Source organism: Pleurodeles waltl, chromosome 2_2 (genome assembly GCF_031143425.1).
Source record: "Pleurodeles waltl isolate 20211129_DDA chromosome 2_2, aPleWal1.hap1.20221129, whole genome shotgun sequence".
Lineage (NCBI taxonomy): Eukaryota > Metazoa > Chordata > Amphibia > Caudata > Salamandridae > Pleurodeles > Pleurodeles waltl.
In genome coordinates this window covers 240,392,274-240,402,710 of record NC_090439.1, presented here as the reverse complement: position 1 = coordinate 240,402,710, position 10,437 = coordinate 240,392,274, and positions in this window count along the sequence as shown.

Genomic DNA, 10,437 nt, shown 5'->3' with positions numbered 1-10,437 from the left:
TGGCTTGGCCACCCGGCCATCCTGGGGAGTGCAAAGCCACAGTCTCTCAAGTCTCTACAGTGGGTGGCTTGGCCACTCGGCCATCCTGGGGAGTGCAAAGCCACAGTCTCTCAAGTCTCTACAGTGGGTGGCTTGCCCACTCGGCCATCCTGGGGATTGCAAAGCCACAGTCCATCAGGTGGATAACAGTCTCCACCGGTCAAGGAGGAGGCATGGTGGGCACAGTGAACCGTGAACAGTAGCTCGAGACAGATCCGGCACCGTCATTGTGCCAGTGGTGCTTGAGACGGCGGGGCCCAGCGGAGCAGTGCTTGACACGGCGGGGCCCAGCGGAGCGGTGCTTGACACAGCGGGGCCCAGCGGAGCGGTGCTTGAGACGGCGGGGCCCAGCGGAGCAGTGCTTGACACGGCGGGGCCCAGCGAAGCGGTGCTTGAGACGGCGGGGCCCTGTTCAGCGGTGCTTGAGACGGCGGGGCCCAGCGGAGCGGTGCTTGACACGGCGGGGCCCAGCGGAGCGGTGCTTGACAGGAAGGGCCCAGCGGAGCGGTGCTTGAGACGGCGGGGCCCAGCGGAGCGGTGCTTGACAGGAAGGGCCCAGTGGAGCGGTGCTTGAGACGGCAGGGCCCAGCGGAGCGGTGCTTGACAGGAAGGGCCCAGCGGAGCGGTGCTTGAGACGGCGGGGCCCTGTTCAGCGGTGCTTGAGACGGCGGGCCCTGTTCAGCGGTGCTTGACACGGCGGGGCCCAGCGGAGCGGTGCTTAACACGGCGGGGCCCAGCGGAGCGGTGCTTGAGACGGCGGGGCCCTGTTCAGCGGTGCTTGAGACGGCGGGCCCAGCGGAGGGGTACTTGAGACGGCGGGGCCCAGCGCAGCGGTGCTTGAGACGGCGGGGCCCTGTTCAGCGGTGCTTGAGACGGCGGGGCCCAGCGGAGCGGTGCTTGACACGGCGGGGCCCAGCGGAGCGGTGCTTGACAGGAAGGGCCCAGCGGAGCGGTGCTTGAGACGGCGGGGCCCTGTTCAGCGGTGCTTGAGACGGCGGGGCCCTGTTCAGCGGTGCTTGAGATGGCGGGGCCCTGTTCAGCGGTGCTTGAGACAGCGGGGCCCAGCGGAGCGGTGCTTGACATGGTGGGGCCCAGCGGAGCGGTGCTTGAGACGGCGGGCCCTGTTCAGCGGTGCTTGAGACGGCGGGGCCCAGCGGAGTGGTGCTTGAGACGGCGGGGCCCTGTTCAGCGGTGCTTGAGACGGCGGGGCCCAGCGGAGCGGTGCTTGACACGGCGGGGCCCAGCGGAGCGGTGCTTGAGACGGCGGGGCCCTGTTCAGCGGTGCTCTTCTGCACGGCGGGGCCCTGTTCAGCGGTACTCCTCTCCATGGCGGGGCCCTGTTCAGCGGTGCTCGTCCAGTAGGCCAAGGGAGCCAGACCTGGCCTGGACTCCCTGCTCAGTCGCCCTCCGACCGTGCTGTTGCTGGACCCTTCGGTGACGGAGTCCTGGGCCCTTTGGTGTCCTTCCTAACACCCGGTATGGGGCTTGTGGGCCCCTCCTGCTCCGCGCTCCTGCTGGCTGACTTTTCCGCCCTGCTGCCCTTTCGCTCCTTAGATGGGGCTCTCGGGCCCTTGTCTCCCCTAGATGTTGTGGCTGGTGAAGTGGGTGAACTTTGCTCCTTGGGGGCAGCCGTGTCAGTCCTCTCACGGCGGCCCTTTAGCTTCCTGGTCTTCTTGCCTGGTGGGGGGCTGGCTGTCCCCTTGCTGCTGATTGAAGTGTCACTGCTGGCAAAGGGTGGGCTCCAGAACCCATGCACCACAGTGACACTCGAAGCTGGGCTGGTGGTGGCTGAGGTGCTCTTGAGACTCTTTGCAGATGGAGGGGGTGGGTCAGTGGAGGGAAAGAGGTCAAGATTAGCAAGGAAAACTTTCTTAGGACCAAGGTAAAAGGTAGGAGAAGTGGTGATGGAAGTGGAGGAAGAGGATGTGGTTGTAGGAGAGTCAGGTGTGCTGTCTTTGGGTGCAGGTGCTTGTGCTGGAGGCTGTCGTGAGGTGGATGGCTGTTGGGTGGGTGTCTGCCTGCGTTTGTGTGTCTTGGAAGAGGGGGTGACAGACACACTGGGAGAGGACACAGGGGACGTGTAAATGGTAGTGGGGGTGGTGACTGCACGTGTGCGGACTGGACTGGAGGGTGTGCTGGTGATGGAAGCACTGGCTGATGGTGGTGTGCATGCAGGTGTGAGTGTAGACGTCACAGGGAGGGAGGAGGGAGACGAGGAGGAGGGGGACACAGAGGTGGTAGTGACTGTTGGAATGTCTGCATCTGGGTGTTGCTTGCGTGAATGCTTGTGGGTTCTGTGGTGCTTGTGTCTGGATGAGCTGCCCTTGGGTTTTGAGGTTTGTGCAGGCTGGTCTGATGGTGTGGATGGGATAGGCTGAGGAACAGGAGACAGAGACAGGCTGGAGGCAGTCAGAAGAGGGAGGCTGGAAACAGGGACAATGGCTGCCGTCAGTGCTGAGGCCAGAGCATTGAACGATCGTTGATGGGCAGCCTGACCCAAATGAATGCCCTCCAGGTAGGCATTGCTCCGATGCACCTCCCTTTCTACCCCCTGGATGGCATTCAAAAGGGTAGTCTGCCCAACAATGAGTGTCCTGAGGAGGTCAATGACCTTCTCACTGAGGGCAGCAGGGGTAACAGGGGCAGGGGCTGAGGTGCCTGGGGCGAAGGAGACGCCCGCCTTCCTGGGCGAGCGGGCACGGAGCGTAGGCTGAGGGGCTGCTGGGAGGGCGGGGCTGGTGCGCTGGGTGGCGGCTGTACCTGTAGAGGCGGGGGGCCCGGATGTTGCCGCCACCGCTAGGGAGCTCCCATCCGAGGACGTGTCGCTGTCGCTGGTGTCACCACCGGTCCCCGTTGTGGTGCTCCCCTCACCCTCCGGATCACTGGTGCCCTCGGTGTCTGTTCCTGGTCCCACCGGGGCCTTGTGACTTGCAGCTCCCTCGTGCTCCGATGCCAATTCTCCTCCGCCTGATGATGCTAATGCACAGATGCACAAGAAGACGAAGAAGAAGGGTGGGGGGAGAAAAACGAAGACCAGGTTGAGTGCATGCAATGTCAACACCGTTGGCGGAGAGGACAGACACAGGAGCCTCATGCACTAAGCCGCGCATTCGGGGTACACTACTCAGTACTTCTGACTAGGACAACAGGTCTAGAGACGACAAAGGCGCACATGTGTGATGCTGGACCATCGATAGCTGTACTTGTCACCCTACAGAGGTGGGGGCCGGGAGCACAGGGCCATGCCTAAAGGAGAGGACTACACTACAGAAAGCGCCCTGGCCTAATGTCACCCCCAACCCTCCTCCCCCACCCAGACGCCTCCACTGCGCAGAGAGATAGCAGAATGTGCTGATACTCACCCCCTTGTGTCTGCTGTGATGTCCTCAAGCGCCCATCCAAATCAGGGTAGGCCACCGCCAGGATCCGGGACATCAGGGTGGTCAGGGTACGACTGGCACCCCTCCTAGGTTGGGAGGCCATCCCCAGCAGTGACTCGGTGGTCTTCCTGGTCCCGCGGCGGATGTCCTCCCACCTCTTGCGGCAGTGGGTGCCCCGTCTGACGTGGACCCCCAGGGCCCGGACTTCCTTGGCGATGGCACGCCAAATGTCCACTTTCTGATGGGCGCTGACCTATTTGACATGTACAGGGTGGGAAGGAAAAATCATCATTTTTCTGCATGTTAGATGCGATTGGCCCCCTCTCCCCAACCTTGCCATATGGCACATGCTCTCATCTGTCGTGCGTTGCACTCCTCATTCGCCCCCCACCCCACCAACTTAGCATCCACCCCACTCCACACAGGCATAGCCCATTCAATGTGCACCCAGTGTACTTACCTGTTGGTCTGGAGGACCGTAGAGTAACGCATACTGGGGGAGGACCCATCCACAAGTTTGTCCAACTCCTCAGACGTGAAGGCAGGGGCCCTTTCCCCAGTCGCAGCAGCCATTATCACTTCCAGACCGAGGTCACAGCAGCACTTGCAGTATAGGTCCTCTCCTGTGGATGATCAGGTCTCGAGTGATTAAGCAGATAGAAAATGGCGGTCACGCCCGCGGCGGTGCGTTCCCCGGCGGTGCGTACCGCGACCGCCGGCGCACCTCGTCATTGGCTCCTGAAACCCATAGGCCTCAATCTTAGCCAATGCGGCTTCGTATAGCGGTCTTCGACCGCCTACCGCCACGGTGTGCCACGCCAGCGCATTGACCTCACATCCCATTGTCCCACTTCACAGGTCAGGCAGCCGCCATTTCAAGGGCCCACATGGCATTATTTGTACTGCGTCACACAGGCCTAGGCCTTGCATTGCCACACATACACGCCTTTCAATACATAGATAATCGTGTGCTATGCATGCAGTGGTGAACGTACCTGTGATTTGCTTGACTCTGTGCGCCATGTTGTCCTTCCTAGGCACCGTCCGCTGGGACTTGCGAGGAGAAGGATGAATCCTCGCGTGTACCGACCGCTGGTGGACCTGTCGACAATGGAAGAACGCCACATCACACTACGATACCGACTTGACCGAGCCACTATATGAACTGTGTGCCCAGCTGGAGCCAGACCTTATGTCCCCCATCCGCCAACCCACAGGAATTCCCCCTCTAGTGCAGGTTCTGTCAGTCCTCCATTTTTTGGCAAGTGGCTCATTCCAGACAACAGTGGCCATGTCATCTGGAATGTCTCAGCCTATGTTTTCAAAAATCTTGTCTAGAGTGTTGTCTGTCCTGACGAAACACATGCGGCGCTACATTGTATTCCCTGAGGAGGTTGATTTGGCCACTGTGAAGGGTGATTTTTATGCCCTTGGACATATCCCCAACATAATTGGTGCCATTGATGGGACCCATGTGGCTTTAGTACCCCCAAAAGACGATGAGCAGGTGTACAGAAACAGGAAAAGTTACCATTCGATGAACGTCCAGGTGGTCTGTTTGGCTGACCAGTACATCTCCCATGTGAATGCCAAGTTCCCTGGGTCAGTGCATGACGCGTATGTGATGCGAAATAGCAGCATCCCTTATGTGATGGAACAGCTACAGAGACAACGTGTGTGGCTAATTGGTGACTCTGGTTACCCCAACCTGCCTTGGCTATTGACCCCAGTGAGGAATCCCCGGACCAGGGCAGAGGAACGGTACAATGAGGCCCATGGGCGAACTAGGAGGATCATTGAAAGAACCTTTGGCCTCCTGAAGGCCAGGTTTAGGTGCCTGCATATGACAGGGGGATCCCTGATGTACTCACCAAAGAAGGTGTGCCAGATCATCGTGGCCTGCTGTATGCTTCACAATCTGGCATTGCGACGTCAGGTGCCCTTCCTGCAGGAGGATGGTCCAGATGGTGGTGTTGAAGCAGCTGTGGAGCCTGCAGAGAGTGAAGAGGAGGAAGACGAAGAGGATGACCCAGACAACAGGGACAGAGTTATCCAACAGTATTTTCAGTAGCACACAGGTACGAATCACCCACGCCATTTAACATTTAGGCTGACTCCAGAATGATTTCTGTGCAATGAGTGATTTATTTTTAGTGCTATATAGTGGTACATGATATTAAAACGGTGATGGGTGGGGGTGGAGTTATGTCCATGGCAGAGTCCAGTTCTCGGTCGCACAGTTGCATTGTTCATCGGGCTGTGGAAGGATGGAGCAGGGGCAGTTCAAGGTTGGACAGGGTGACACTGTGGGACAGTGGAATGACATCCGGGGGGATATTAGGCTGGCGGGGGTCTTGGCATCCTACTCTGTCTTCCTTTGAGATCTCAGGTTCCTCTTGCGGGGTGGTTGTTCTTCAGCAGGAGGTGGGGTTCTGGTGGCCCGTCGTTCTGTGGGGGCCTCCTGACCACTAGCGCCGGCAGAGGTGGTAGGCTGTTCCTGGCTAGTGACAGGGGCCCTTTGCGGTGCCACATGGTCCCGCAATGTGGTTTCTATCCGGTTGAGGGCCTGGACTATGGTCCGCATAGCGGTAGCGATGTCCCGGAGTTCATTGCTGAACCCCATGTACCGTTCCTCCTGCTGTGCCTGGATCTCGGTGAACCTGGCCAGTACCGTCGCCATCGTCTCCTGGGAGTGATGATATGCTCCCATGATGGTGGTGAGGGCCTCTTGGAGAGTCGGTTCCCTGGGCCTGTCCTCCCCCCCCTGTCGCACAGCAGCCCTCCCAGTTGCCCTGTTTCCCCGGGCCTCTGTCCCCTGGACGGTGTGCCCACTACCACTGCCCCCAGGTCCCTGTTGTTGTTGGTGTGTTGGGTCAGCCTGGGTGCCCTGTAGTGGCGGACACACCGCTGATTGACGCGTCCGCGAGACAGAGGCATGGGCCCGCTGGGTGGGAGCTGTGCTGGTGTTCCCAGAGGGGTTTGGGTCTGCTGTGGCCTGTGTCTGTGTGTGGGGAACCGACTGTCCAAAGGTCCCCGATGGTCCGGGCTGGTCGTCAGGTTCTAGGTCGACAGAGCTGCTGTCCTCGCTGGGGGCCTGTTCTGGGGGTGGGATGGACAAATCTGGACCCTCCGTGGCGGTGTGTTGGCGTTCGGGCCCTGCAGGGGTAAAGGAGTATGGTTATTGTTTCTGTGTGTGCCATGGCGTGCATTTTGAGTGCCCTTGGCCCCCAGTGCTGGCATTCCCTTGTGGGAGGTGTTGTGAGGGTTTTGGGGGGGGGGTGTATGGGTATGTGCAATGGTCATGCTTTGGTGGTGGCTGTCTATGGTTTGTGTTGGCATTCAGGGGTTGGTGTTGTTTAGGGTGGGTTGTGCTGGTGAGACATTGGCAGGGAGGTTATGTGCTGGGGGGTGAGATTGGGGGTGAGGGGGGGGGGTTGGCATGCTGGTGGTTGGGGGGGGTGAAGTAGTTGAGATTCGACTTACCAGAGTCCATTCCTCCGCCTACTCCAGCGAGGCCATCAGGATGCAGGATGTTTACCACCTCTTGCTCCCATGCTGTGAATTGGGGTGGAGTGGGTGGGGGTCCGCCGCCAGTCTTCTGCACAACGATGTTGTGCCTGGAGATCATCGAGCGCACCTTCCCCCGTACGTCGTTCCATTGCTTTCTGATATCTTCCCGATTTCTGGGATGCTGTCCCACAGCGTTGACCCTGTCTACGATCCTTTGCCATAGCTCAGCCTTCCTTGCTATGGTGGTGTGCTGCACCTGTGTGCCGAAGAGCTGGGGCTCAACCCTCATGATTTCCTCCACCATGACTCGGAGTTCTTGGTCCGAAAACCTTGGGTGTCTTTGGGGTGCCATGGGGTGGTGTGGATGAGGTGTGGGGTGGTGTTTGTGGTGAAGTGCGTGGTGATATGTGGTGATGTGTGCGTAGATGTGGTGTGGGTGATGAAGTTGGGTTCCTGTGTGTGTTGGGGTTTTCTATTGCTGTGCTCGCTCTCTCTATCTCTATCTCTCTCGCTCTCGCCTTCGCTCCGATTTCCAACTAGTGGGGGTTTGTGGGTGATGTGGGTGTGTGTTTTATAGTTGATTGGATGTGTGGGTGTGTTGTTTGTATGTGTCTCAGGTGTGCGTATTTCAAAATGTCCAATGTGGCAGTGTTTTGGAGCTGTGTGTGTATTTTGACCACGCCGGTGTGTACCGCCAATGGAATACCGCGGTTGAAAGACCGCCGCGTGGATTCGTGGGTCAGAATGGCATGGGCGTGTTTGTGTTGGCGTGACGGTGGAGGTTTGGTCATCTCCAGTTTTCCGCGGCCCGCTGATGTGGCGGCCTTCCTTGGATGTCGGATTTTTGGCGGTTTCACAGTTGGTGGTCAGAATGACCGTGGCAGTTTACTGCGGCCGCGGCGGTAGAATGGCGGACTTCTCACCGGCGGTAAGGGCCTTTTACCGCCGAGGTCAGAATGACCCCCATAGTTCTTTCTCGCAAGTGTAATGTCGTCCCGGTTCTTTGCCTTTAAGGCTTCAGATAGAAGATGCTTGGCCACCCGGCACTCTTTGCACCTAGGAGCAGAAGATTTTGTTTGGGATTTGGAAGGTTTAGTGAAAAGCTCCTTAAGTTCCGCAAAAAACCCCACATGGGCGGACAAAATTTCTGAAGGAGATAATGCAATGGAGTCCTCAAAAAGTTGGTGATGGGTCATCATAATGCCAAGCTTATGATTCAGTAAGTCAGATTTCAAGAATGAGGGCCACTTTACCGCAAGCTTATTAGTGGAAAGTTTTGACAAAACACTTCGGCCAACCAAACCAGCGGGTAGATCAAACAGAGCTATGTTATATACAATTTGCAGGGGGGCATGGTCACTAGTGCGGGGAAGACCCACCTCTACATTAGTTATGAGATGCCAAACTCGTAAATCCAAGATGACATAATCCAAGCAACTACTATAATTACCTCTGAAAAAAGTGGGCCCAGCAGGGTTATCATTAGGAAATCGGCCATTTCCAAAACGAAGGCCGTAGGTAAGTGCAAGGTCTATTATCTGAGACACCCTAGGGGAAGGAGTGAGTGGCGTAGGATGCAATTGGAGTGGGGGAATGTTCCACACTACGTCCTCATCCTGAGTGGACTCAGCAAAGGCTGAGCCAAGCTCAATTTGGGCGTTGAGATCACCAGCAATAATGACTCGATATTTAGAATGGAATTCTGAGAGAACATTACTTAATTTACAACATTGATCCACACAGCTATTTTGTGGCCCATACATGCATGGATCATAACATTTTCTTAATATTTGTTAATTCCCTTAATAAGTTTGATATGGTAGGCTAACAGTATATTTATATAGTACCCTTCCAGAGTGAAACATGGTTGCTTTTAACTCGTTGAATTTCAATGCTCCACAGCCTTACTTACAGTCTAAAGGAGAATCTTCAATGCCATGGAAGGAATCGAGAGAATACTTTTGTAACTATATTGATATGTTTGAGAAGGAGGAAATATCCCTGAAAAAGAAACAAGAAAATTCTACTACACTGTTTGGGTCCGTGTGGACTTACATTATATAACCAAATTAAGATAAAGAAGTGCAAAGGTGGTAAGGTCTTTTGTCATGCAGTAGAAGACCTAGACCCTCACTTTGCTCCTATAGTATGTGTAGCTGTTGAAAGATACAATGTTTTCAAAGGAAGCAAAGTAAATCAGAGAGCGTGGATGAATGTGTGTCAGCTTCACGCACATTAGCTTTAACTTATAAGTTTGGGGATCTTCAAGAGGAGCTAATAGGGGTTCCAATCATCATGCATGCGAGCAATCCAAACATCCAGGATAAACTATGGGTTAATAGTGAAGCTCGATTAAAAGAAGTGATTGCTTTAGTGAAAAAAAGTAGAACTCACTGGAAGGTGTGCTAAGACAGTTATTGCTGAAACACAGGATGTTGCAGTAGTAAATAAAATTATTTTGTCAAAAGATTTAAAAAAATTGATGGTAACAAGACTTAACAAAATGTAAAAAGTGGAAAGCCTAGAGATACGTCTGAGAAAAAAACATGTGAATGTGACGTCAAGTACAAGAAAATTCTATAGATGTGGAAGCATGGAGCATTTAGCAGTTTATTAGAAATGTCCAGCCAGAAACCAAAAATGTTCATTGTGTTGTACCATAGGACATTATGCTAAAGTTTGTAGGAAAAGCATGGGATTAAGAAGAGTAATGTTAAGTGTGTGAGAGAAGACGGTTCTTCAAATTCAGATGATTCCAGTGATGATGATGTCAAATATGTATTCTTCATTGATTATGACGTTCTTGGCATCAACCATGTGAAAAAGAAAAAACGGGTGAAGTTGATATAATGAACTACGCAGACGTAGGACACAAGTAGGGGTGGGACCACAAGCCCGCGCTGCAAACCGTGAAAGGACACAGCAGTTGCCACAGAGGATCACCGAAGGCCCGTCAGTAGGCCTGTCAAGGGCCCCTGCAAACGGGCTGCAGTTAGGCCGCATTACTCTCCTCTTACATTGAACCTGCATCGGGTAGCATCTGGCCGAGGACAGCACACGTGCAGCGCCGAATAAGAACTGAAGTGAACAGAGGCGACGCTGGACGCTGGGCTGATTGAAGCCTCAGTGAAGCTTATTGAAGAAGGAGAGCAGGGGAGCAGGAAAAGGCTTAAGGTAAGGTGAGGTGCAGAACTGTTGGCACAGTGCATATGGCGCTAGAAATAACACCTCTTGAAGCAACCCTTGAAGCAACCCTTGAAGCAACCCTTTCCACCCTCTAGACCCTCCAGACCCTTTCAATCTATTGCAATTGGGAATATGTGAATTGTGACTTGTTTTTAATCTGGGACCTGTGAACTGTTGCCAACATTTAGCAAGGGTGCTCGGGAGATCTCAGCCATCTCAGACCCTTGCATAACCCCGAGGACTTGGGTCTTGGTGCCCATGGTGTCTTCAGGGCAGAGTGCGGGGGCTGTAGGCAGCCGCCGCTAGTGGTGTGCCAAAGAGC